This window comes from Physeter macrocephalus, chromosome 2, assembly GCF_002837175.3.
Source record: "Physeter macrocephalus isolate SW-GA chromosome 2, ASM283717v5, whole genome shotgun sequence".
In the NCBI taxonomy this organism is placed as follows: Eukaryota; Metazoa; Chordata; class Mammalia; order Artiodactyla; family Physeteridae; genus Physeter; species Physeter macrocephalus.
This window is the reverse complement of record NC_041215.1, coordinates 76913991-76941332: the sequence shown is the minus strand read 5'-3', so window position 1 is coordinate 76941332 and position 27342 is coordinate 76913991. Positions and strand designations below refer to the sequence as shown.

Genomic DNA, 27342 nt, shown 5'->3' with positions numbered 1-27342 from the left:
CATGCAGGATCTTAGTTCCCCAACCAGGGATGGAACCCGTGCCCCCTGCATTGGAAGCGTGGAGTCTTAACCATTGGAGTGCCAGGAAAGTCCCAGACTATGCATTTATTAAAACCCATATAGCTTTATAGCACAAAGAGTAAAACTTAATGTATGCAAAATTTTAAAAAGAAGGGGAAGAGGGGGTTCCAGGATATAATGCAGACGGTGACAAAAGAATCTAACTGTATTACAAATGTATGCGGTGACCTCACTGAAAGGGGCAAGAGAAAAGGTGCTGACCTAAATAACTTTGAAAATGAGACTGTAAGACTAAAAGCAGTAGGAACTATACATAAGCGCTCTCCTCTAGTTGATAAAAGTTTCCCACAGAGGTATGGGTTAATAATTCTGAAACTACTACACATGAGTACTGGAATTAAACAATTAATAGCTACATGGTGGATGATGGCAACCAGGTTTCTTACTGTTGGAGTGGGAGGTTATAGACAACCAAGTGAGGAAGGCTAGAATGATCCATGTGGTAATGGATTAGAGTTGGAGACATTAGTATAAACTCTAGTTAGCTTACTATAGATACAGATGGATACATATGAAACATTTATAGATAAAGATATGTGTAAATACATGGTTCAGTATACACACATATGTTTCCTTGCTTTGTCAGTTGAGAGGGCCTAGAAGCAAGGACAGCGTAGTAGCAAAGAGCACACCCAGCGCCCAGACCATTCTCCAATAAAAGGAACAAACACTCTATTTATTTATTTAATAAATTATTTTATTTTATTTTATTTTATTTATTTTTGGCTGCGTTGGGTCTTCAGTGCTGCGCGCGGGCTTTCTCTAGTTGCGGTGAGCGGGGGCTACTCTTCGTTGTGGTGCACAGGCTTCTCATTGCGGTGGCTTCTCTTTGTTGCAGAGCATGGGCTCTAGGTGTGTGGGCTTCCGTAGTTGTAGCACGCAGGCTCAGTGGTTGTGGCTCGCAGGCTCTAGAGCGCAGGCTCAGTAGTTGTGGCGCACAGGTTTAGTTGCCCTGCGGCATGTGGGATCTTCCCAGACCAGGGATTGAACCCATGTCCACTGCATTGGCAGGCGGATTCTTAACCTTTCGCCACCAGGGAAGTCCCAACACTCTTTAGAGGAAATGGCTGATTCTAGGACTGGGTCAAGGAATATACAAGAGTCTGCAACATCTTGTAGTGCCAGAAAGTAAAGAAGTGCTCAAAAACACCATGATGGGAATGTGTCAAAAGGATATAGGAGCCAACAGAAAGAGCTCTTAATGGGCAAAGCAGGAATAGTTTGAACAACAAAATAAGTAGTATTGGGTTTATAACCCAAAGTTTAAAATAAATATCTATGAGTCTGTACTGATATAAACAAGTGATTGAACAAATAAATGGGGGAGAAGAAACAAATCTCCCTTGCAAAAACATTCCAAATAATTTATGTAGACACTTCACCCTTTAAAAGGTGGAGCATAACTCCCCGCTCCTTAAGTGTTGGCTGTGCATAGTGACTTCCTGCCAAAGCATATGGTATGGAAAAGAGGGGGGTTGGTAACTTTACAGTAGAAACCTGTCAGTCACTGCCTCAGCCAATTTATCAAGGTTAACATCAACAGTGGTGAGTCATGTTCATATCATGTACCCTTGATATGATGTGATAAGAATGGCACTTTACCTCTGTGGTTTTCCTCCCTAAAGCCCATAACCCCAGTCTAATCATGAGAAAAACATCTGATGAATATTTACTGAGAGGCATTCTAAAGATAACTGATCAGTACTCCTCAAAACTGTCAAGGTCTTCAAAAACAAAGAAAGTTTGAGAAACTGTTAGAGCCAAAGAGGAGCCTCAGGAGACTTGATGGCGAAATGTAATGTGGTGTCCTGGATGGAACCCTGGAAGAGAGAAAGGACATTAGGGAAAAATGAAGGAAATCTGAATAAGTATGGACTTAAGTTTATAATAATGTGTTAATATTGGCCTATGAATTGTAACAAATACACTATACTAATGTAAGATTTTAATAATGAGGAAACTATGTCAGATATATGGGAATTCTTTGTACTATCTGCAACTTTTCTGTAAATCTAAAACTGTTCTAAAATTAAAAGTTTACTTTAAAAATGCTACAGGAATATGGTAGATACCACTGAATAGAGGCAGCATAGCTTTAGTGGTTAAGAAGATGAATTCAGGTACCAGCCTACCTGGGTTCAGATCTCAGCCTCACTACTTATTAGTGTATGAACCTGGTTACCCTAAGTAACTAGAATTACTTAACCTCTATGTGCCTCAATTTACTTATCTGTTAAATGGGTTCTCAGGAGGACTAAATGACTTAATGTATGTAAAGCACTTAGAGTAATGCCTGGCACATAGCCAGCACTATATAATTGTTTAAGTCTATTATTACTACTTTGCTTTGCTCTTTAGCTTTGGGGATCTCTGTGATTATAGCTGAATTTCAATGACTCTCCTTCAGCATACTGAGTTTTAGCTTGGCACTCTGACAAAACAGTATTCATAATGTTTTGCTTATAAGGGAAAAATCATCAAGGTGGTAAACATTCAAGAGAAAGTAGGACCAGAACTTGAGGATTCCCAACCCCAGTTTCCTGCTACATGTATATAGTATTGACTGAGTGAATGCAGAAGCCATGAAACCTGACAGGATACTTTTTATGGGCCTAGACATGCCAACATAGAGATTCTGAAGTTAACTTTGGTTTTCAGTAGATTCCTTATTAAAATATCCACTTCCCTTGTTAAACTGATGTTCTTTTAGGACAAAGCACTGCCTGCAGTGCAAACCCCTCAGATTTAGGGTTCAGCACCTAAAATTTTGGTGATATTTGAAACAAAATGGAATGAATGTATTATAGAAACATATGTTTTAGGCCTTTTACTTCTCTGCCTAGAATACATACCAACTCTTCAGAAAACCCCTTATAGATCAGCAGCTCAGGTAGAATAGAGCTCTGAGAAGAACGTAGAATTTGGAGTCAAGAGACCTGCTTGGAGTGTGGGTTCTTGTAGCTGTGTGATCAAGGCCACTCATTAACCCCTTTGAGCCTCAGCTCCCATCTGTAAAATGGTGATAACAGAAATGCTTGTCCTGCCTTCCTCCCTTGCTTATAGAATTGTTGTAAGGATTAGGCTGTGAAAATGAATGTGAGAGCTCTTTGTAAGTTGTAAAACCTATACAAGTAGTATTTGTTATGATAATCTCAGGTTTTCAACCAGAGTAAAATTCTAATGGAGCTTTATAGTCATATTAAGTGTTGCAGTCATCTGCACACCTTTACTTACTTATTATGTAATAAACTGAAGTCATTTGAATTTAAGATGCTTTAGATGGTATATTTTCTCATAGGACTTTAGTTTTTAATGATGTTTTTCTTTGGTGTAACAAAGGAAGGCATTGTTTTAATCTGGAATTGTCTCTTTGAGGCGGCAGTTTCAGGAAATGTTTTCCAAACTCTTCACTGAAATTGGCTGTATAGAGAACACAAAAGTGTATTCCTGTCATTTAGAAGTTGTCTCCTACAGACACAGACCCTCTTGTCCTGGTGTGGAGCTGACCAGCAGAGGGTGCACAAGCTTTCCCAGCAGCTAGGCTGGGCAGACCTGACTGGTGCCATCTGTGTGTGCTGCCTGATGATTAACAAGTACTATAAATGAAAAGGTTCTAGCACATCGGAAACACAGTTACCAAATGGAAAGAGATAGCAGCCATAATGTCACACAGCAGTGTAGGAAGTACCTCCCTAGTTGGTGAATAGGAAGTTTCTGGATAACTGGAGTTTGATATTCTAATGTGGGTTTATTTGTCTGTTTTCTACCTTCTCCTGCTACTCTTTGCTTTTTCCAATTTCTTTCTCTTTCCGGGTTTTTTACCCCACCTTCTCAGCATCTGCAGTTGTCTGCCTCACCTGGTCTAACAAATTGGGGTCTTTTAAAAGTAGCCTAGGGCTTCCCTGGTGGCGCAGTGGTTGCGCGTCCGCTTGCTGATGCAGGGGAACCGGGTTCGCGTCCCGGTCTGGGAGGATCCCACATGCCGCGGAGCGGCTGGGCCCGTGAGCCATGGCCGCTGGGCCTGCGCGTCCGGAGCCTGTGCTCCGCGACGGGAGAGGCCACAGCAGAGGGAGGCCCGCATACCACAAAAAAAAAAAATAAATAAAATAAAATAAAATAAATAAGAAAAAAAAAAATAAAAGTAGCCTATCCCTGGACTTCTTTGACCCTAAGGTATTTGGGTCCTGAATCCAGCCAACTACAGCATTCTGTCTGGGTCCCACTAACCAAACTCTTACAAACTCCATGGCATCTTTTCCTCCATGGAAATGGGTGACCATCAGAAAATTTTGTAACCTTTTAGTGTTACTGTCACTACTTCCCGTATCATCTTTTTTTCCCCCTTCCTTCCCAAGTGTGGATAGTATATAGAATGTATATAGTTACTGGTTTTTAAAATATTTTTATATTTTCTGATTATAAAAGTAATTTGAGTTTTCTCAAAAAGAAAATTTTGAGACACATTAAGAAGAAAATTTAAGGATCTCCTTGAGCCTTTCAGTCAAAGGGAACTACCATAAACTCTTCCAGACTTTCTTTATGCATACACATAGGTGTTGGTATGTGTATTAATTTTTTTAAATGAGATCACACCATAGGTACTCTTTTGTACCTTTTTTACTCTACCTAATAAATCATGGACTTCTTTCCGTATCAACAACTTTAGGTTTTTAGCAACATTTTAAGTAACTACATAATTTTCCTTTATATAGGTGTACAATAATTTAGTCAGTCCTCTAAAGATGAATATTTGGATTGTTTGCAGTTTTTCAGTATAATGCTGTGACAAATCCTTAATATATTCTTCTGATTATATTCTTAGGATATATTTCTAGAAATGGAATTTTCCATCAGATTTCTTCTTTAAAAATGTTCATGTGTATTGCCAAAGTTCCCTCAGGAAAGGTCTCTTGGTACAATCTCCCTGGCAATGTGTGAGGATGCTTGTTCTTGCACACCACTGATCACAACATTTCACCTTTGTCAAAATGATGGTGAGTAACCCATTGCACCAATTTTTTTTTTAATTGGTGGACTTTCCACTCTCCATGTCACCCCAGAAAATTAACCTATGGCAGCAGTTCTCAAGTTTTTTGGTCTCAGGACCACTTGACACTCTGAAAAATTATAGAGGCCCCCCAAGAGCTTTTGTTTATGTGGATCATAGTTATCATTATTTGCTGTATTAGAAATTAAACCTAAGAAAAAATTTAAATATTTAAGTCCTTTTAAAACAATAATAAACCTATTGCATATTAGTATGAATACCCTTTTTATTAAAAGTATTTTCCAAAAGAAAAAAATTAGAAGAGTAGCATGGTTTTACATTTTTGCATATCTCCTTAATGTATGGCCTAAAAGAAGATGGCTAGATTCTTATATTTGCTTTTGCACTGTCTATTATGATATGTTGTTCCGGTTGATATATATGAAGAAAATCTCATCTCACACAGATATATAAGTAGTTAGAAAGGAGCGGAGTACTTTAAAAGTGTATTCAGATGAGTGTGAAGAATCTCCTTTAATACTATACTAAATCCCAGTAAGGGGTAGCTGCTTTTTTAAATTAATTAATTTATTTATTTTTGGTTGCGTTGGGTCTTCATTGCTGCGTGCGAGCTTCCTCTAGTTGCAGCGAGCTGGGGCTTCTCATTGTGGTGGCTTCTCCTGTCTTGGCTCGCGGGCTTTAGGCCACGGGATTCAGTAGTCGTGGCACACAGGCTTAGTTGCTCCGCAGCATGTGGGATCTTCCCGGACCAGGGCTCGAACCCGTGTCCGCCTGCATGGGCAGGCGGATTCTTAACCACTGCACCACCAGGGAAGTCCATGTGGTAGTTTCTTAAAGGTTAATTGCAATATAATATTTGAAATCATACCTGTGAACTTTTTTACTCTGTTACATTAAAATCCATTGGTCTGTCTTGCACTTTGAGTGGATCTTTTACACATGCATGATTTTGTGATATCATATGTTGGCCATCTGGAAAATATTGGTTCACTGAGTTGTGCAGGTCTTCCAAATGTTGACACATTATACAATATCAAAAATACTTTATTCTCATCAGAACAGTGTTTAAGTGTCAGCAAGCCGTTAAGCTCACAGTGGTGGACACAGGTTTCCAAAATTCTAATTTTTGCTTGAAAGCTTGAATTTTATCAATGTCAACAAATGCTGTCAGTTGTTTTCTTGACAGGCTTACTTTGTTTTTGAGAAAGTGCCAAAGTAAAAATGGGGTTCCATGAAAACAATCTTCATTGCTTCATCAAGGATATGCTTAAGTGAAACTGGTTTTTTTCTTTTTTTTCCTCAAATGCATGGTTGGTAAAGAAGGCATGACCTCTAGTATAGTTTGGTGCCACTGCCTTGATTCAGACCAAGGTCCCAGCAATTTTATCCACCATTGCCTGTACACCATCAGTGCAAATATCACCACAGTAAAAAAGGCAAATAACAAGTTGATGGTATTATGAAAATAATTCCGACCTTTTGCAGACCCACTTAAAGTGTCTTGGGGGCCTCTAGGGATCTGTAGACCACACTTTGAGAACCTCAAAAGGTCTAAGGTAGTCATAGGAACTCATTCTCTTACTAGAGACTGGTTTAGGAATAGTTTGTGACCCAATTCTGGCCAGTAAAATCTGAGAGCAAGTCTGTTGAGGAACTTGTGAAAAAATTTCCTCATCACTAAAAAGAGACATAAGAAAGAGATGGTCCTTTTCCTGCTCTGGATATTGCCATGCCAATGTGATGTCTGGAACTGCTGCAGCTGTTTTGTAATTAACAAAGCGAACCAGCCTTAGAATGAAGGTGATGCCATTTATAGCAAGATGGAGAAATGGCATGAACCTGGGTCCTTGATGACATTATAGAACTGAAACCATACCTGGAACTTGCCCAACCTCTGGACTTAGTTCTGAGAGATAACATGCTCTGTTTATTTGAGCCAGTTTGAATAGTGTCTTCTGTTACTTGCAGTCAGAAGCATCCCCAAAAGTTATTTATTATTAGTGTGATGAACAGTTTTAAGTGTTTAGTGGCCATTTGCATTTCTTTTGTGAATGCTTATTGATGGTATTAGCACATTTTCTACTGAGGTCATTTCTAATTATTTTCTAAACATTCCTTATATATTAATCATATTAACACATTGTAATATTTTGCATTTATTTCCATGAGTGTCTTTTATAGTGTATCATCCTGTACGTTCCTATAGCAATCAATTAGTCTTTTTCTTTTTTCTTTTATATTTTATGGCTTTGGTATCATGTTTAAAAGAGTCTTTTCTACCCCACTTTTTAGTAAGTATTCACCTATATTTTTTCTAAGCCTATAAAAAGTATTTTTACATTAAAAACTTTAATTCATCTGGAATTTATTTGGTGTTAGAGTAGGGATATAACTTTATTTTTTCTAAATAGGTAGCCCCTTTTCTTAATATGCCTCTTTGAATAGGCCAGTCTTAACCTACTGATTTGAAATACTAGCTTTATTACAAATGGAATTCTTATATATAATTTGACTAGTTTCTGGAGTTTCTATTCTGTTCTAGTGCTTTGACTGTATATCCTGGCACTATAGACATGGCCAGGATATATTTGCTCTCTAGAGTATTGTAATGTATGGAAGGGCAAGGACTACCCCAACCCTCCTTAACCCTACCCCACCACAATCAGCAGCACTCATTTCCCCTGCAGTATTTTCTTGGTACTTTCCGCATGTTTATTCTTCCAGATGAACTTTAAAATTATTTGTTCAAGTTCCCCAAAAAAATTTTGGGAACTTTGATTGGAATTACTTTAATTTTGGCGAGAATTTACATTTTTTTTTTTTTTTTTTTTTTTTTTTTATGGTATGCGGGCCTCCCTCTGCTGTGGCCTCTCCCGTCGCGGAGCACAGGCTCCGGACGACATTTTTTTTAACAATATTGAATCTTTAGCTCCAGAAACCCATGTACTGTCTTCCTATTTATTAAATTATCTTCCATGCTCCTCTGTAGAGTTGTAGAGCTTTCTTAATATCAGTTCTGTACATTTCTGGCTAAATTTAGTCCTAGGTATTTCATATAATTTTTTTGTTGTAATTGTAAGAGGGCTCTTTCCCCCTGTATATTTTCTATTTTTGTTATCAATATTAAAAAAAAAACTTTAAAAAATCTAGCTCATATTTCCAGATAGTTTTGGCTTCTCAAAACAGAATAAGCACAAAGGATACTATCATTTGTGGCAGTACCGTGTGTACTATGTACACTTGATTTATGAGGTATGACTGTTTGAGACTGTTTAAGGAAACAGAACATACCAGAAGCTATATCTTAATGAATATGATCCTTCCAAGCTGGTTATGTTGGGAATCTATACATTTATGGCAACACGAACAACTTACTCTAAAAGCAACAAAAGGTATATATCCTAAAGCAAAAAAATTGCCACCACTGAGGATATGAAAAAGAATCAATTAGCTTGCTATGAGGACATTATCTGAAAATAATGTTTTCAAAGATGTTTTACTGTTATTGGAATAAATAGTAATCTCTTAAGGTGATTTATTTGAAAGGACAACACTTATTTTGATGTAAAGTTGTAATTTTTAGTTAAACAACATAACTTTATAGGCACACCTTATGTTATCAGGTGGCAAAGAGATGGCCGACAGGTTTTTTGTGTTTGCTATTGTTGTTTTAAAAGAATCATTTAATCAGATTGTTTTTTGTATTAAATAAGATTCCAGTTGCCCCAGGCATTATGGATTTGCAGTGTTTCAGCTGTTTGGGAAAATGAAATTTGCCAGTTTTCTAAGATCATCTAAAATAAACAAATTTCTTTTCATCCACATTATGGATTTTGAAAGCATGTGTAGTCTAGCCTGGTATCTTAATCACCAATTAAAATGCTCCTGTGGAAAATGTGGTTCTGAGCTCTTAACAGCTGACTTACAAATGGTCTTAGAAATAAGACCTTTTATAGATTGAAGATTACTATGGTTTCTCTACATATTGTGGTCCTTGGAAGTTAAGACTATAATTAACATTCTCAATTATTCTCAAGCAACTTGCTGTGGCATTATTATTCACGGGCTATTTGTTTTAATCATTCTTTTTTTTTTTTTTTTTTTTTGCGGTACGCGGGCCTCTCACTGTCGGACGCGCAGGCTCAGCGGCCATGGCTCACGGGCCCAGCCGCTCTGTGGCATGTGGGATCTTCCCAGACCGGGGCACGAACCCGTGTCCCCTTTATCGGCAGGCGGACTCTCAACCACTGCGCCCCCAGGGAAGCCCTGTTTTAATCATTATTAAATGTATTGATATTTTAGTTTATTTAATTTTTGAATAAGTTTATTATATGTTAAGTAAAGAGTGCTTGTGTTTTTTTTCTTTGGGTGAGGAGTCTGACTCTAGGTCAGAATCGTATGTGTGATCTTTCAGGCCTGGCAGTTAGCAATTAAGACTTTTCCTGCAAGGCCTCATCGGGAGAAGCTGCCATCCGCACACCAGAATTGGTATACAGCCAGTGCACTGCAGTTTTCTGTAGGGATTCCAGTCAAGCCTTCCCCCACCCACCCCCCGCCCTGTCTCTCCCCATTCTGTGTGGCCATGCTTTTATGTATATCTGCATTCTGATAAAGTGAATGCATATGTGGGGACCCACAAAATGGATGTCACGCCAGTGGCCTAGTCAAGGTCACATTTCTAAACCTTAGTCAGCCTGTCCTTATGGGAAACACCTGTCAAGGAAATCTAACATACTACAATCACAATCCTCCAACCTAATTTTAGCTAGCTCACCTTACCCTAGAAAACAGGACCTGCTAGCCTTATAAGGAAATCCCTGACCTCCTAGGCAATCGTGCTGTTTCCACATTGCCTCTTCTAATGTACTATAAAACTTGCTCTTGCCCAAAATCCCCTGAGAAGAGTGTTCCACTGCTAGTTTTTTCATTTGACAATTCCTAGGCCAGATGCCTGCATTCAGAGGACTCCTTATTGGGGGCCTCTGCGGAGACCCTTTCTCCACTTTGGCTCAGTACCATTCCTCTCTTAGCTCTTCCCTTCTTTTTTTTTTTTTTTTTTCGTGGTACGCAGGCCTCTCACCGTTGTGGCCTCTCCCGCTGCGGAGCACAGGCTCCAGATGTGCAGGCCCAGCGGCCATGGCTCACGGGCCCAGCCGCTCTGCGGCATGTGGGATCTTCCCGGACCGGGGCACGAACCCGCGTCCCCTGCATCGTGGTACGCAGGCCTCTCACCGTTGTGGCCTCTCCCGCTGCGGAGCACAGGCTCCAGATGTGCAGGCCCAGCGGCCATGGCTCACGGGCCTAGCCGCTCCGCGGCATGCGAGATCCTCCCGGAGCGGGGCACGAACCCATTTCCCCTTCATCGGCGGGCGGACTCTCAACCACTGTGCCACCAGGGAAGCCCCTCTTCCCTTCTAACTAAACCCCCCATGCTGCGCCGGTCCATGCGCCCACAAAAAGGCATTAGCCTCTTTTTCAGGGGTCTGGGGCAGTGAGACAGTTTCCCCCATCTTTGTTGCATCCACTCGATCCTTGCCTGGTGTCATTCCACAGGGGAAAATGGAACTGGGGAGCTGGTGCCTCTTTTTGCCTCTTGTTTACACTGTTATGGTAAGTAAAAGGCTTGATTGTTACTTTCAGTTTGTCTTTTTGTCCTAATGGGCCACCTCAATACCTGATTGCTCAATAGAGGGAATGGGGTTCCTAATTGTGATTTTGTTTTTCCTTTTCAAGCTTTAAGGGGTGTCTTTTAGAAATGTTTCTGGAATTCACTGAATAATAGTTTGACTTTACATTTGTGAAACACTATGTCGTTTGTAATGTTCTTTGTAAAAACTTTGTGATTTAGGAATTATCTCCATTTAAGAAATGAGCCTTAGGCAAAGTAAGTGACTTTCCCAAAAATCATGATTAATGGATTGGCTGTACCATGACTTAAACTTGAGGCTTATTCTGTTCTCAGTTCAGCACTTTCTACTATACCACCCCACTTCATTGGTAAATTAGTCTTTCACTTTCTTGGGAAGTTGGGACTACTTCAGGGCTGAATAATAAGCATAGCAGATCAAGTAGGAAGCTTGATCCTGTGGTATTCATGAAGCACTAGGGAAATTGTAAGGAGAGCCAGACTGACGGTAACAACAGTAATATCAACTAAAGTTTATTGAGCACTTATGCACCTAGCACTATGCTACATTATGCTAGATTGATCACCTTCTATAACCCTCCCATATTTTGCAATAATCTTATTAGTCACATTTTATTGAGGAAATTGAGGTTAACAAAGTTAAGTATCATGTTAGAGGTTATATGGTAGTAAGTGGCAGATCCTGGATTCAACTTAATCCAAACCCTTTGCCTCTTCACCTGAAATTGTTTTCCAAGGAGAATTGAGGTGATTCTGCCCTACTTGGAGTATTTCTGCTGTTAAGGAAGAGTGGGAGAAGAATTCTCTGGAACAGAATCTTCTAATACTGTATTTCTCAATGTTGAAACATATATAAACCTTCATTTGAAGGAAAAGAATTCTCAGACCCCTGAGTTGATATTTTACTATATTATTAACACAAATCTGGTCATAAGCTCCTTGTACATAGAGCCATTATTCAACTATAAAATCAAAATAAGCACAAATACAACCACAAAGCCAATAAAATTCAAATTAACAACATTATAACGTGACTGCTGATGTTTTACCAAAACTAAATTGCGGCTCTCATTATAAACAAGGTACTGACCACCACCACACAGGTTCTTTGGACTTCATCCCATCTGTACTGTGTGTGCTATGTGTCTTCTCAATTCCCTCACCACTTTTCTCAACTCAAAATACTGCAGAATCTTTTTACAGTGTGCTGTATACTCAGATGCATCATTTCTATCTTATATCTGTGCTGCTTGTTGCAACAAGATCATAAATGCACATATAGGCACTGAAATCAAGTAGCAGTTATACATTTGCTCTTACTGATTTTATTTTTTAGAATATCTTAATAAATATACAATTTAAAAAGTTGTCATAGGATCTTAGATGTGTCCAATGGGGGACTGTTCCTGAGGAGCAAAGGATGGAGATTTATTATAATGACCTGCTGAAGATTAAAATGGTGGTAGTTGGGGGTCCATATTTCAGCTTTTTGTCCATGCTAAAAAGTTTCTTTTTCCTAGGTGTTCATGGCCTTTTGGTTCTCCCACACTGTAAGCATCTCTCATTCAAATAGGATTTCCTTCTCCTTGTTACAGCATTACTGTTTTTGTTACTAGGTGACATAGGTTAAACTCAGAAGGCCTAATTACTAACCAGTACCTTCTGTCTGTCTTTCCTTCCCCTTGTTTCTGTTAAACCCAGACTTCAACCACATCAAGTCCATCAACCTTCCCCAATCCCTCCTTCTCCTCTCTCCTCTTTATTTTTAAATTTCTATTCATTTTGGGCTTTTATGGTCATTTGTTATATTCTCCCTCAATTCCACATCCTAAATCACCATTACTTTCTGTACTACAAGCCTAGACAGGCCTAATCTAGGTAAAACCACATATTTTCTTCTCAGACTGCCTGGTGGTAGAGGAAATCACATAACTGCTATATTATTTAGGTTACTTTTGGTTGGAGATAACAGAAAAGTCAGACTGGCTTAAACAATTAAGGGAATATATTGGCTCAGTAACTGAAAAAGCCAGACATGGGACTGGCTTCAAATGAAACTTAATCTAACTAATTAACAGTGGGACCTAACTTCCTTTTATTTTCCCAATTTTCCTTCTTCACAGTTGGCTTCATCCTAAATGTGTACCATGCCATCATCCTTAGGCCAGGTAGCTTCAAGATAGCTTTTGTCATGGACTGAATTGTGTCCCCTTCCCCCAAATTCATATGTTGAAGCCCCATATCCCCCCATGTGACTATATTTGGATAAGGCCTTTATGGAGGAAATAAAAGTTAAGTGAGGTGATAAGGGTGGAGCCCTAATCCAATAGAACTGTGTCCTCATAAGAAGAGAAAGAGATACCCGAAATCTTTCTCTCCACAAGCATGCAAGATGGAAGGCCATGTGAGGACACAGCAAGAAAGTAGCAAGAAGGACCTCACCAGAAACCAACCCTTATGCCACCTTGATCTTGGACTTCTAGCTTCCAGAACTGTGAGAAAATAAATTTCTACTGTTTAAGCCACCCAGGCTGTGGTATTTTGTTAAGGCAGCCTGAGCTGACTCATAACAGCTTTCAGTAGCTCCAGGGCTTCGTGCTTGCTCTTTCATGTGTGACAGGTATGAGAAATCATCTTTGTCCCAAAATCTCTAGCACTAGACCTAAGAGATGCGCTCTGTTGGCCAGATTTAGTCTGATGCTCACCTATGAACCAGTCACGATGCCCACAGATTTGGAATGTGTTGATTGGCTCAGTGTAGGTTATGCAGTCCATCTCTGGCTTCAGCCAGGTTCACTGTGGCTTCTCTGCAAACTCATAGATCCCAAGTCCATGAGCTATTGGAGGTGGGGAGTGAGTACTCAGGAAGCAGCTAATAAATGATCACTAATTTTTGAGTTGCAATTTCATGTGGGCCAATTATGTTGTTGACATTACTTTACTCAAATGTTGTTAGTTTCTGTTCTCATTTTTTTTTTTCTCAAGTTCCCTACCTTGCAGCCTCTTACTTCACAAAGCAGACAGCATTGGGAAAGGGCTGTCTTAACAATCTTCCCTTCCACTACAAACACACTTGTTCTCACTCATCAGAGGATGAGATTGTTCTTGATGCCTTACATGGATAACATGTTTTCTGTTTACTTATTTCCCCTCCCTACCTCCCACTTCTCGAAACTTGTTTGTCAACAATCCATCTCTTTCCGGTATCTTCAGTCTATTTTGTTTCTGACACTGGGTTTTCTCTCATCCTACAAAGATACTTAGGAGTCTTTGTATCTAAACAAGTACTTCTTTGACCTAGGGAATCACTTAAGATAAGGCCCAAGTTCTTTCTTCGCCACTGCCTATCAGAGTCCTCTACACTTACTACCTCCCCTACCCCAGTGACCTAGTTATTCCTAAAGTCTGCATTCTGCCAACAGCCAAGATTCAAATCACTTTGATAAAGGTTGTCATTGATCTGTGCCTTCAAAACCAATTATTTATTTTTAGCTTCTCCTTTCTTAATGTTCTTTAGTATTTGATCACATAAACTGGTTCCTCTTCCTCTACCTGCCTCCTAAGTATTGTATTCCCTTGAGTTCTATCTGTCTCCTTTTTTTCTTGATCATGACTTCACCCACCAACCTGTAGACCAGTGACTTGTCTCTGAAATCTATATCTCTAATGCCGACTAATTACCTGAACTCATTTCCAACTATCTTTTGGGAATATTCATTTGAATGTATTGTGGGATCTTTAAAATTTGTCATGTGCAAACTGACCTCATTCTCTTCCCTTCCCTACCCACATCCCACCATTATCCACCTTTTTTGAACTCTGTCGTGAATAGTGTCATGATCTACCCAGTTACCCAGGCCACAAATCTTGGCTCATATTTGACTTCATCCTGCTTTCACAGCTAGTCATTTCAAAAAATCTATTGGTTCAGCTTCTAAAGTGTGCCTTGACTTTACCCCTTCTTTGATTCTCATGCCACTATCTTTGGCTCTCATGATCTGTGACAAATTCTTCTTGAGTGTAGCCCTCATCTAATCAATTCTGTATAGGAGTGGTTCTCAGTCATTGATGTGCACCAGGATCATATGTGAAGATTTAAGAAGCTGTAGATGCCCCAGTCCCAGAGCTTTGATTTTTGCTGTTCTCGTTTAGGGCGCAGTGATTGGCAGGATAAGACCATCATAACAATCTTTATAAAATACAATCTGATCATGTTGTTTACCTGTTTAGAACTCATCAGTTGTTGACAGTGTCTATAAGAAAATATTCAAACTGCTTAATTTGGTATACATAAAGATTCCTCATTATCTGGCCCCTGCCTAATTTTCCGGCCTTATAATCACTTCTCCACTCCAACCTCCATCTGTCCCTCACATCGTAGGCTCTAAGCGTATAAAATTACTTTTAAAAAATAAACGTTTAATTTTAGAACAGTTTTAGATTTACAGAGAAATTGTGAGGATAGTATAGATAGTTACCATATACTCCATACCAGATTCCCCTATTATTAACATCTTACATTAGTATCTATATTTGTCACAATTATTGAACCAATATTGATATGTTATTGTTAACTAAAGTCCATAGTTTATTCAGATTAAAAAAATTTTTTTTCACCTAATATCCTTTTTCTGTTACAGGATCCCATCCAAGATACACTACATTTAGTTGTCGTGTCTCTTTAGGCTCGTCTTGGCTCTGACAGTTTCTTGGATTTAACTTGTTTTCGATGACCTTGACAGTTTGGGGGAATACTGGTCAGGTATTTTGAAGAATGTTTCTCAGTTGGGATTTGTCTGATGTTCTTCTCATGATTAGACTGGAGTTATGGGTTTGGGGGAGGAAGAAGAATGCAGAGGCAAAGTGCCATTCTCATCATATCATATAAAGAATATATACTATCAACCTGACTTATCATTGTTGATGTTAACCTTGATCACCTGACTGAGGTAGTGTTTGTCAAGTTTCTCCACTGCAGAGTCACTCCCCCACATCCCATACTGTACTGTTTAGAAGGAAGTAACTATGCGCAGCCCACATTTAAGGAATGAGGAGTTATGTTCCACCTCCTTGAGGGTGGAGTGTCTACATAAATATTTGGAAGTCTTCTGCATGAGAGATTTGTCCCTTCTCCCCCATTTATTTATTTATTTATTCAATCAACCATTTCTATCAATATGAACACATGGATATTTATTTTATATTTTGGGTTATAAGCCGAAATTATTTTGTGGTTCAGAGTATCAGTATTTCAGCTTTGCCCATTGGAAGTGCTTTCAGTTGGCTTATGTGTCCCTTTGACATATCCTTATCATTGTGGGTTGTTTTTTTGTTTTCGTTGGAGCAGTTCCTTACTTTCTGGCCTCATGCTACAGGCTCATTTTATATATCCCCTGCCCCAATCCTAGCATCAGCTATTTTTCCAAGGAGCCCTGATTCCTTTTATTAGAGAATGGTATTAGAAACCAAGATGGTCCCTGGTGTGCTTGATGCTACAGGGGTATGTTTGCCTCTCAACTAACAGAATAAGGAAATATATGTGTGTATGCTAACCCATGTATATACACACATCTATAATTAGTTCTGTATGTAACATCTGTATTTATATTAAGCTAAATATGAGTTCACACTGATGACTCCAATTCTAATTCATTACCATAAGAATTATTCTAGCCTTCTCCCCTCACTTATCTATAACCTTCCACTCCTGGTGAGAAACCTGATTCCCACCATCTGCTTCTTAATTGTTCAATTCCAGTGTATTTGTATAGTGACTTCAGAATTGTTAACCCTTTATCAACTAAAGCACAGTGCTTATTACAGTTCTTACTGACCTTAGTCTTACAGACTCTACTCATTTCCAAAGTTACTTAGCATCTTTCTTCAAATTACTTTTGCTTTCCTGAATATACCATATGTTTTCACACTTCTTTGTCTTTATTTGTGCTAGTCCCTCTGTCTGGGGTGCCCTGGCTTTTACCCTTATCTCCTTGGAATATTGCCACTCACTCTTCTAGACCCAGCACAGATGTTGCCTTCACCAGGAAGCTTTCCTTAGCCACAACCAAGAGATTTAATCACTAATGCCTCTGTACTTTTTTTTTTTTGTGGTACGCAGGCCTCTCACTGTTGTGGCCTCTCCCATTGCGGAGCATAGGCTCCGGACATGCAGGCTCAGCGGCCATGGCTCATGGGCCCAGCCGCTCCGTGGCATGCAGGATCCTCCCGCACCAGGGCACGAACCCGTGTCCCCTGCATCGGCAGGCGGATTCTCAACCACTGCGCCACCAGGGAAGCCCGCCTCTGTACTTCAATAGCACTTTATGCCCACCTCTATTACACATTTATCAGGACTCTGTTTGCATCTCATTCTTCTTCACTTGGTGGTAAGGTTCTTTTTTTTTTTTTTTTTTTTTTTATTTATTTCTGGCTGCATTGGGTCTTTGTTGCTGTCTGTGGGCTTTCTCTAGTTGCGGTGAGCGGGGGCTACTCTTTGTTGCAGTGCGCGGGCTTCTCGTTGCGGTGGCTTCTCTTACTGCAGAGCACGGGCTCTAGGCGCGCAGGCTTCAGTAGTTGTGGCACATGGGCTCAGTAGTTGTGGCTCGCAGGCTCTAGAGCGCAGGCTCAGTAGTTGTGGCTCACAGGCTTAGTTGCTCCGCAGTATGTGGGATCTTCGTGGACCAGCGCTTGAACGGGTGTCCCCTGCATTGGCAGGCAGATTCTTAACCACTGTCTCACCAGGGAAGCCCTGGTGATAAGGTTCTTAAGGACAGGAACCAAATAGATTTGTCCCTGGATTCCTAGGACTCAATAGTAATGGATGTTATGTTAGAATCCTCTTGGGTGAAAATTACAGAAAACCTAATAGTGGCTAAAATATATAAGGATTTATTTTTCTCATCTAGCAGGAAATCCAGAGGAAAGTGGTAACTATCATTGGTTTACCTGTTCAATGATACTGTCAAGAACCAGGCCCTTTCCCTCCCCTGTACACAGCATCACTTTCCTTTATTCAGGAAAGAGGCAGAGTGAGGGTGTCAGCAAGCCATCCTCCAGCCCCTTTGCCTTCTGTATGGAGGCAAAGACTTTTGCCCTTTAACAGACTTCTGTCATCTAGAACATGGTCACATGGCTCCTCCAACTGCAAGAGAAGATGGGAAGGTGTATTTTTAGGAAGGCTAATCTTTTCAATAAGACCAAGATGTTGGAATTAAGGTCCAAGTAATCACAAGGCCACAAGGAGGTCAGGAGTCTGTTTCCTATTGGATAAAAGGCCTGAAGGTAGACAGAAGACCAGGCCAAGAAGACTCTTTAAGACAAGAGGAGAAAAGGCTTGATCCCAGTGGAAGCAACATCTGTTATTGGTAGAAAGCACAAGTGTACCTAATGAGGAATCTAACATACTCTGACCACCCACTCTATATTCCTAGCATTCTGTATTGCTCCCTGGAAACTTTCAACTTGTCTGTTTTCATGTGGAAATTGTATCATTCTTGTGAATTTTATTTTCCATTCTCTGGCGCCTTTTCTGTGTCATACCTCCTGTGATGTAACAGTCAAAATTTTACCTGATAGACCATGGTGCAGTTTGCCTTGATTTTTTGCAAGTTATAACTAATTGTAGTTCTTTAAAATAGAATTTACACAGTTCCATAATTTCTGCCTACCTAAATCCCACATTCTTTTGAAATTATGGAAATACATTCATTTGGATGCTTTTATTCATTAATGTTATATTTCGAGTTTTTTTTTAAAAATTATTTTTATTTTTGGCTGCATTGGCTCTTTGTTGCTGCGTGTGGGCTTTCTCTAGTTGTGACGAGCGGAGGCTACTCTTCATTGTGGTGCATGGACTTCTCATTGCGGTGGCTTCTCTTTTTGCAGAGCACAGGCTCTAGGTGCGCAGGCTCCAGTAGTTGTGGCATGTGGGCTCAGTAGTTGTGGCTCACAGGCTCTAGAGCACAGGCTCAGTAGTTGTGGTGCACAGGCTTAGTTGCTCCACGGCTTGTGGGATCTTCCCGGACCAGGGCTCAAACCCGTGTCCCCTGCATTGGCAGGCAGATTCCATTTATTTATTTGTTTGTTTGTTTGTTTGTTTGTTTATGGCTGTGTTGGGTCTTCGTTGCTGCTCACGGGCTTTCTCTAGTTGCAGAGAGCAGGGGCTACTCTTCATTGCAGTGTGTGGGCTTCTCATTGCAGTGGCTTTTCTTGTTGTGGAGCACGGGCTCTAGGCACACAGGCTTCAGTATCTATGGCATGCGGGCTCTAGAGCGCAGGCTCAGTAGTTGTGGCGCACGGGCTTACTTGCTCCGTGGCGTGTGGGATCTTCCTGGACCAGGGATCGAACCCGTGTCCCCTGCATAGGCAGGCATATTCTTAACCACTGTGCCACCAGGGAAGTCCCCAAGGGTTTTTTTTTGTTTTTATTTTTTAAAGATTTTTTTAAATTTTATTTATTTTATTTATTTTTGGCTGTGTTGGGTCTTCGTTGCTGCGCGTGGGCTTTCTCTAGTTGTGGCGAGTGGGGGCTACTCTTCGTTGAGGTGCGCAGGCTTCTCATTGCAGTAGCTTCTCTTGTTGCGGAGCACGGGCTCTAGGCACACATGGGCTTCAGTAGTTGTGGCACACGGGCTCTAGAGTGCAGGCTCAGTAGTTGTGGCGCATGGGCTTAGTTGCTCCACGGCATGTGGGATCTTCCCAGACCAGGGCCCGAACCTGTGTCCCCTGCATTGGCAGGCGGATTCTTAACCACTGCGCCACCAGGGAAGCCCCCCCAAGATTTTTATATATAACATTCACTTATGAGTTGAATTCTTTATAATATTCCATTTTGTGCCAGGACAGCCTTATTGATACATTAGTCCAAACATGACTGGGTAAATCCTGCATACAGGTGCAAGCATCTCCTGCCATCTATGGTACCTAGGGTTAGAGCCATTTGCAATGAATCAGAAAGCAGAAGTCTCATTAAGTGTAGAACTCCATTAACTTCATTCATGTGAGTTTTTTACTAGAATTTGTAAGGACTGGTAACACATAAAGTATGCATGTAACTTAATACCTTTTCTCAGCCCACCAAATCTGATTACTGCTTCCAGAAGTTACTGTAGTGCACACAAATGTGAAATGGCAGGTGAATGAGTTAAAACAGATTTCATTCTGGTCCAGCATGTTTTTGCAGACAACTTCCAGAGCAATTAGAATAGAATACCCTTCAGATATTCAGGTTTAAGGCAGCTTTGAGATGGGTTTACATGAAATCCTTCATATAACGTGTGATTCCCAGTAACCTCTTGTGTGTGTGAGTGCATGATGACACCTTTTAAGTGTGGTCTTAAAGAGCAAACACAGCATGAGATTCCCATTTTGAAGCTGCAGTTACTGACGTCATAGTGTGATCAAAGTGCTCTGCAAATATTTACTGTAATTATTGTTGTTGTTCTGTTCCTGCTAATAACATTATTTATTCTCTGAAATTATAATCATCCAAAGAAAGATTAAAACAAGATGTACGAGTTGCCTGAGCTCTTTGCCTCACAGATGGTCACCCTCAGAGTTCTCTGAAATTGACAGAGTTAATTGAAGCTTCAGTTTTCACGCCTGTAGTTGATACTTAAGTGTTTCTTACCTGTCCCTTTCACTATCCAAAACAGTACAACAATAGCACTTTAATTTGCTGTCATTAATGGTAGCCTCTCAAGTAATGTTAGTGCAGCTTTATCTAGATGTTGTTTGTTCCTCTGAATGAAACCTTTGTACCAGCTTCCCAGCCAGAGAAGGAAAGCTAAACAGTTACAAAGGTAAAAACATGAATGTCTCACTAATTTACTCATTTAAAGGATGCTCAGAATCCAGGAAACATCCAAGGGAAGTTAACTTTTAAACAAAGGGCAGGCATTTAGTGTATGATTAACGGCAGCTTCTTTCTCTGAGATTTCAGTGAGCTGAGACAACTGGGAATCATTCTTAGGGAGGCAGCTCAGAGCTAGCGAAGTGCTCCAAGGATAATCATTACAGATTGACGCAACACAGTACTATTTGCTCTAGTTCTTTGGTGCCCTTCCAATAGTACTGAGATGTGAGGAAGCAATCTTAGGCTCAAGCTTAAATAGTAAGGGAAAGAAGTCCTTCTTTGCCTCCACTCCTCAACTGAGTAAAAGTAAAAGACCAGTGAAAAGAACAGGGTGTTAAAATGTTATGTTATTTAGGTTATGCAAGAGCACTTTGCCTGTATCTTGAGATTTGAGTACTGAAAAAGAGAATGACTGTGCTGCCCTACATCTGGGGACTGGTGTCTCCCAGTGGCATTGCTTGCTATTTGATTAAGGCCCAAGAGAAAAAACAGAATTGAGAAAGATGAAGGGAGGGAAGAAATTCTGGGCTTCCTTAAATCAAATGCAACAAATTAGCAACCCCAGTAAAGACTGGGGAGTCAATACTGTGATCCTTCTTGTATGTGTGGTGTACAAAGGTAGGGCGCAAATTGTATATATGTGCATAACAAAGATGTTTAAAAAAAAAGGTAGAGGGCTTCCCTGGTGGCGCAGCGGTTGAGAGTCCGCCTGCCGATGCAGGGGACACGGGTTCATGCCCCAGTCCGGGAAGATCCCACATGCTGCGGAGTGGCTAGGCCCATGAGCCATGGCTGCTGAGCCTGCACATCCAGAGCCTGCGCATTTGGAGCCTGTGCTCCGCAATGGGAGAGGCCACAACAGTGAGAGGCCCGCGTACCACAAAAAAAAAAAAAAAAAAAAAAAACCCCAAAAGAATGGGTGTGTTATGAAGGCAAGAAAAAGGTGCTTTGGGAGTGTCAAAGAGGACCTTCTCTTGATGCATTGGTGGATGCAGGGGTGGTTAAGGAGGGCTTCCCTAAGAAAATGTCATTTATGGTGAATCTTGAAAGATGTTACTTGAGGAAGAAAGAGCAGCTTGCGAAGCCATCAGTGTAGGAAAGAGCTGGAAGCATTAGAGTAACTTAAAGAGGGCCAGATGGGTACATTAGAGTGAGTAAAACGGGCAGTGCCTTTAAGGTGAAGCTAGGGAGGTAGACAGGGCCAACAGAGAGGGCCCCGTACCCCAAAAAAAAAAAAAAAAAAAAAAGTAGAGCATAGGCTCTCCCGTTCAACTGCCTGGGGTCAAGTTGAAGCATGTTACTTTACTTCATTCTGTGTGAGGTTTTCCTATGTAATATGGGTATAAAAATAGGACCCCTTGATAGGGAAATAGAGGTTAAATAAGATAATACATGTAAACTGCTTAGAACAGGGCCTCAAACATGGTAAATACTTAACTTTTTTAAAATTAATATTTATATGAAAAATAAATTGGGATTGGTGATTTACTTCCTCAAAGATTCTTTCAAATTGCAGTGTATAGCATGCAGTATTTCCTTTTACTAAAATCATCCCTTTTATTTTAAGAAGTACTTAAAACAATTACAAAAATAACATTTGCAGTTACTTAAAACATGAAATATACTATATCCACCTTACCTATTCCAGAAGAATATGATATAGTTTGTTAGTATGGTAAGGGCTGTGAGTCATTGTGAAAAGGGCCACATTTTAGTGGAAAGCAAAGCATTTAGCCAAAATTTGGAGGTAGGGCAGAGATCTCTTCCCTACAAGTCATCCTTCTACACCAAGGCTGCTGCTTTTGCTGCAAGCATAATGTGGTGTTAGTGGTAAGCTCAGAAAACTTGTGAGTATTAAAACCACCTTCTCCTTGGCTTGTCATACGATATATGTGGATCCCAAGTCATTTTATACATTTGTTTGTTTCCTTGTATTCTGAAATGGGCGCACACTTACCTACATCTGAGAGCTGGCAGGAAGTCTGTCAGCTCTTCATAGCATACCAATGTAGTTATAGCATAATAAATGCTATTGATAATGAAATTTTCTCACTCTGATACCCATATGAGCTTCAATTCCTTTCTGGATCTGTTCCTTAGTGATTGCTTTAGCCAACCGACTATTCATGACTGAGTCTTGGTGTTGAGATCTCAGAGGGCCATGGCCCTAAAGCCATGTTCCTTCTTCATTCTGTTTCATTTCATTAGGACTTGAGAGGAAGAACCACCGTAGGATGGTGAGCTGAAAGTGAGAACCTATAGGCAAAGTAAGTAAAAGAAATACCACTTGATTATACTTGATTATATGGACTAGAATTTGATATGGCAGAATCAGTTTGAGCTAAGTTAAGTGAAGCATCAGGACCACAAACCTTTTAAGGTGCTTCCAACAGTAAATTAAAACTCAAACACCTAACAAGGATTTGTGGAGATTCTTGTTGCCTTCGTATTTCTCTGCTCTGGACTGTTGTAACTCAAACTGCCTTAGCAATTAAAGCACACCAAGACATGCCTAGAAAACTCTTACCAGGCTTCTCTCTTTTGGATATCTGCAAGTTTTATTCCTGACAAACACCTGATAACTAGGAACTATAATGAGAAGCCCTAAGTCTGTGGGAAAACTGCATTGTAATAATGTGGCCAATATTCAGACCTTTATTTCATACAATTGTACTACTTTTCCACGTTATGCTGGCCTCATAAAACAAATTGAGACGTGTTCTCTCCCCTATTTTCTGAAAGAGTCTGTGCAAGATTGGTGTTATTTCTTCCTTAAACATTTGATAGTCACTAGTGAAGTCATCAGGGCCTCCAGTTTTCTTTGTAGGAAGGTTTTTTGGTTTGTTTTTTTATTATGGCAAAATATACATAAAATTTACCATTTTAACCGTTTTTAGGTGTAGAGTTCAGTGGCATTAAGTTTATTCACATTGTTGTGCAAACATCACAACCAGCCATCTCCAGAACTTTTTCATCTTCTCCCAACTAAAGCTCCATACCCATTAAGCACTTAACTCCCCTTTTTCTCCTCTCCCCAGCCCCTGAAAACACCATTCTACTTTCTGTCTCTGTGAACTTTATTGATCACTCTAGGAACTTGATTTAAGAGGAATGATATAACATTTGTCTTTTTGCAATTGGCTTATTTCACTTGGCATAATGCCTTCAAGGCTTATCCATGTTATAGCATGCTCCAAATTCCTTTTTTTTTTTTTTTTTTTTTTTTTTTTGCGGTACGCGGGCCTCTCACTGTTGTGGCCTCTCCCTTTGCGGGGCACAGGCTCTGGACGCGCAGGCTCAGTGGCCATGGCTCACGGGCCCAGCCGCTCCGCGGCATGTGGGATCTTCCCGGACCGGGGCACGAACCCGTGTCCCCTGCATCGGAAGGCGGACTCTCAACCACTGCGCCACCAGGGAAGCCCGAAATTCCCCTATTTTTAAAGTCTGAATAATTTTCTGTTTTATGTGTATATCACATTTTGTTTACCCATTCATCCTTGAGGGACGTTTGGATTGTTTCCACCTTTTGTATATTGTGAATAATGCTGCTATAAACATGGTGTGCAAATATCTCTTTGAGCCCCCACTTTCACTTCGTTTGGGTATATATCCAGAAGTAAAATTGCTAGATTGTATGGTAATTCCATGCTTAATATTTTGAGGAATTGCCATACTATTTTTCACAGAAGCTGTACCATTTTACATTCCCACCAGCAATGCACAAAGACTCCAATTTCTCCATATCCTTACCAACACTTGTTATTTTCTTTTTTTTTGTTTAATTATACCCATCCTAATGGATGTGATGTTTGTTTGCTTTTAATTATAAATTTTATTTACTTAATAAATTTAGAGCTCTTTAGATTTTTTCTTGTGCTGTTTTAGTAAGTTATTATTGGTAAACTGTATTTTTAAGGCATTTATCCCATCTAATAAATGGAATAAAATTGTTCATAATAGCTCCCTATTAGCATTTACAAGGTCTGTAGGGTCTATGGTGATGTCTCCCCTTTCATTCCTATTATTAGAAATTTGTACTTTCTGAAACACAAATGTTTGGTATCAGTCTTGTCAGAGGTTTATCAGTTTTATTAATATTTTCAAAGAACAGACTTTTGACCTTGATCTTCCCTGTTTTGTCCATTTTCTATTTCATTGATTTATGCTTTTATTTTTTATTATTTCCTTCTTTCTACTTACTTTGCAGCAAGCTTACTATTTTTCTAGTTACTTGAGATTGAAGCTGAGATCATTGATTTGAGATCTTTTTCCTTTCTAATAGAAGCATTTAAAACTATAAATTTTTTCTAAACATTGCTTTAGCTACATCCCATAAAATTTGATATTTTAAGATTTGATTATTATTCAGTTCAACATATTTTCTAATTTACCTTAAGATTTACTAACTCATGTAAATCTTAGACCCATAGGTTATTTAGAAGTACATTGCTTAATTTCAAAATATTTGGGAATTTTTCTAGATATCTTATTATTATTTTATGTTTGGATAAAAAAGCAAGAATAAGCAATATGCTCCTTCTTTAAAATGTAAACACAGAAATATGTTTTTTAAAAGATATACACAACACTGCATAAGACAGCTGGTGAGGTTATATTAATATTAGACAAAGCAGACTTCAAGAAAATGACTATTACTAGAAATAAGGAGGGGTATTTATTAATGAGTCAATTCATCAAAAATATTAACATTTAATATTGCTATTGTGGTCAGAAAACATACTCTGTATGATTTGAATACTTTGGAATTTATTAAGACTTGTCTTATAGCTCAGTATATGTGGTCTGCCTTGGCAGATGGTTCATGATCACTTGAAAAAATGTGTATTCTGCTGTTATTAGGTATATTGCTCTTTCTATAAATGTCATTCACAAGTTGATAATGTTCAAAACTTCTGTGTCCTTATTGATTTTTTGATAGTTCATTTCTGAGTGTTGTTCTGTTTATTACTGAGAGAGGGCTATTAAAATCTCCAAGTATTGCCGTGAATTTCTTAATTTTTCCTTTTAAAAACTTTTATTTTTGCTTCATGTATTTTGAAGCTCTGGTATTAGGTATATGTACATTTAGGATTTTTATGTCTTGATGAATTGGCTCATCATTATTAAATGTAATAGTCTTTTTAAAAGTCTATTTTGTCTATTATTATACCTCCACTAGTTTTTTTCATGCAGTGTTTGCATGGTATCTCTTTTTTTTTTCTTTTTTTTCAATGTACTACAGAGCCCAAGAAGACCCAGAAGATATAAAGTAGGGTCGCCATTTATATAAGGTTCAAAAATAGGCAAAATTAAACAGTGTTGTTTAGGAATGCATCAGTAGATGGCAAAACTGGGGACACACAAGGAAGGAAATGAGCACCAGGTGGGGTAGGGGCTTTTGTCTGAGGTGGGAGCAGGGGCTGCTGAGCACAAGTATGCTGAAGGGCTGCTTCTTTTATGACTGTTAATTAAACATCCATGTTTTATGCACTTGTCTGTATGTATGTCAGATTTCACAACTGAATATGTGAATTATGAAAGACAAAAAAGTGGAGCTACTAAGTTGCTTCATTAAATAAGTGTAATTTCTGATTCCTAACCCTTTAACTCCTATACCCTCAAATGCCAGCAGGTGTAAAGGGCAGCTTCCCAAGTTTATTGCTCCCTTGTATCTCCAGAGCAATTAAAACACTGGAGGTGAACTGGAAGGATCTGGAAAGACCTAGATCCCACCACCTCAGATCAGAAGAAATGTCAGCAGCAACCCCTGCTCACCAGAATGAATCAAGAAAGGACTGCTCTCCTGCTCAAATATTTGTCCTGCTCTTTTACCATCCCAGTCATCATTGCACAGTTTATGTTTAACACCGGCTACCAGGTCCCATCTCTTTTCTAATTGTAATCTATTTGTATCTTTAAAGTGCTTCTCTTACAGACAATACAGGTATGCCCTGTTTTTTGAAAGTTTGCTTTACCTCCTTCACTTTGATGAAAAACCTACATTGGTACCTGTTGTCGCTAAATGAAAGAAATCTGAAGAGGATTTTCACTTTTACGAAAACAGGTGAAAACCGAAAATAGCTTTCAGTGTTTGTTTTGCAGTGAGCTGTTATAGAGGCATTGCAAACCCTGAGCATCAAGAGCGGCACCTCCAAGCTCCTTCCCTGGGAACTGGGAACTACACTCAGCATCACAGCATTAAGCCGCCATAGCTCTGAGCATCTGTGCTTTATCTTGATTTATTTTGTGCATCTATTAACAAGATATGTCCTAACGTAATTGCTTTTTTGCTTTACGCCATTTTGGCTTACAAAAGGTTTCACAGGAATCCTCCACTTTTGCATAGTGGGGGAGACGTGTATATGGTTGAGTATTGCTTTTTCATACAAATTAACAACCTGTGTCTTTTAACTGGAATCCATTTATACTTAATGTAATTACTGATGTGGTTGGATTTAAATATGTCATCTTGGTATTTGTTTTCTAATTGTTCCATCTGATCTTTAGTTTCTTCTTCCTTTCCTGCCTTCTTTTGGGTGAATGGAATATTTTTAGCTATGCTTCTTTGTGTTATTTCAAATAAAAGTACTACTTATCCGTACAATTCCATTATGCAAATAATATCTTAGTTAAACTTGTATTCAAATTAGGGTATGCCAAAGACCTAAATAGACATTTCTCCAAAGAAGATATACAGATTGCCAACAAACACATGAAAGGATGCTCAACATCACTAATCATTAGAGAAATGCA

At 39.5% G+C, this 27342-nt stretch overlaps 1 protein-coding gene across 5 annotated transcripts in view; it reads left to right on the top strand.

The window, feature by feature from the left end:
* METTL8 (methyltransferase 8, tRNA N3-cytidine) overlaps positions 1-27342 on the top strand; it is a 93434-nt gene that overhangs the window by 7367 nt on the left and 58725 nt on the right. For 4 of the 5 annotated variants that reach the window (XR_003676867.1, XM_007110500.4, XM_007110504.3 and 1 more), the window contains exons 2-3: positions 22798-22856; positions 26511-26653. The exons of the other annotated variant lie outside the window; for it this stretch is intronic. The gene's annotated coding sequence lies outside the window, so the exon portion shown is untranslated. The remainder of the gene's footprint in view (positions 1-22797; positions 22857-26510; positions 26654-27342) is intronic. 5 annotated transcript variants of the gene reach the window in all.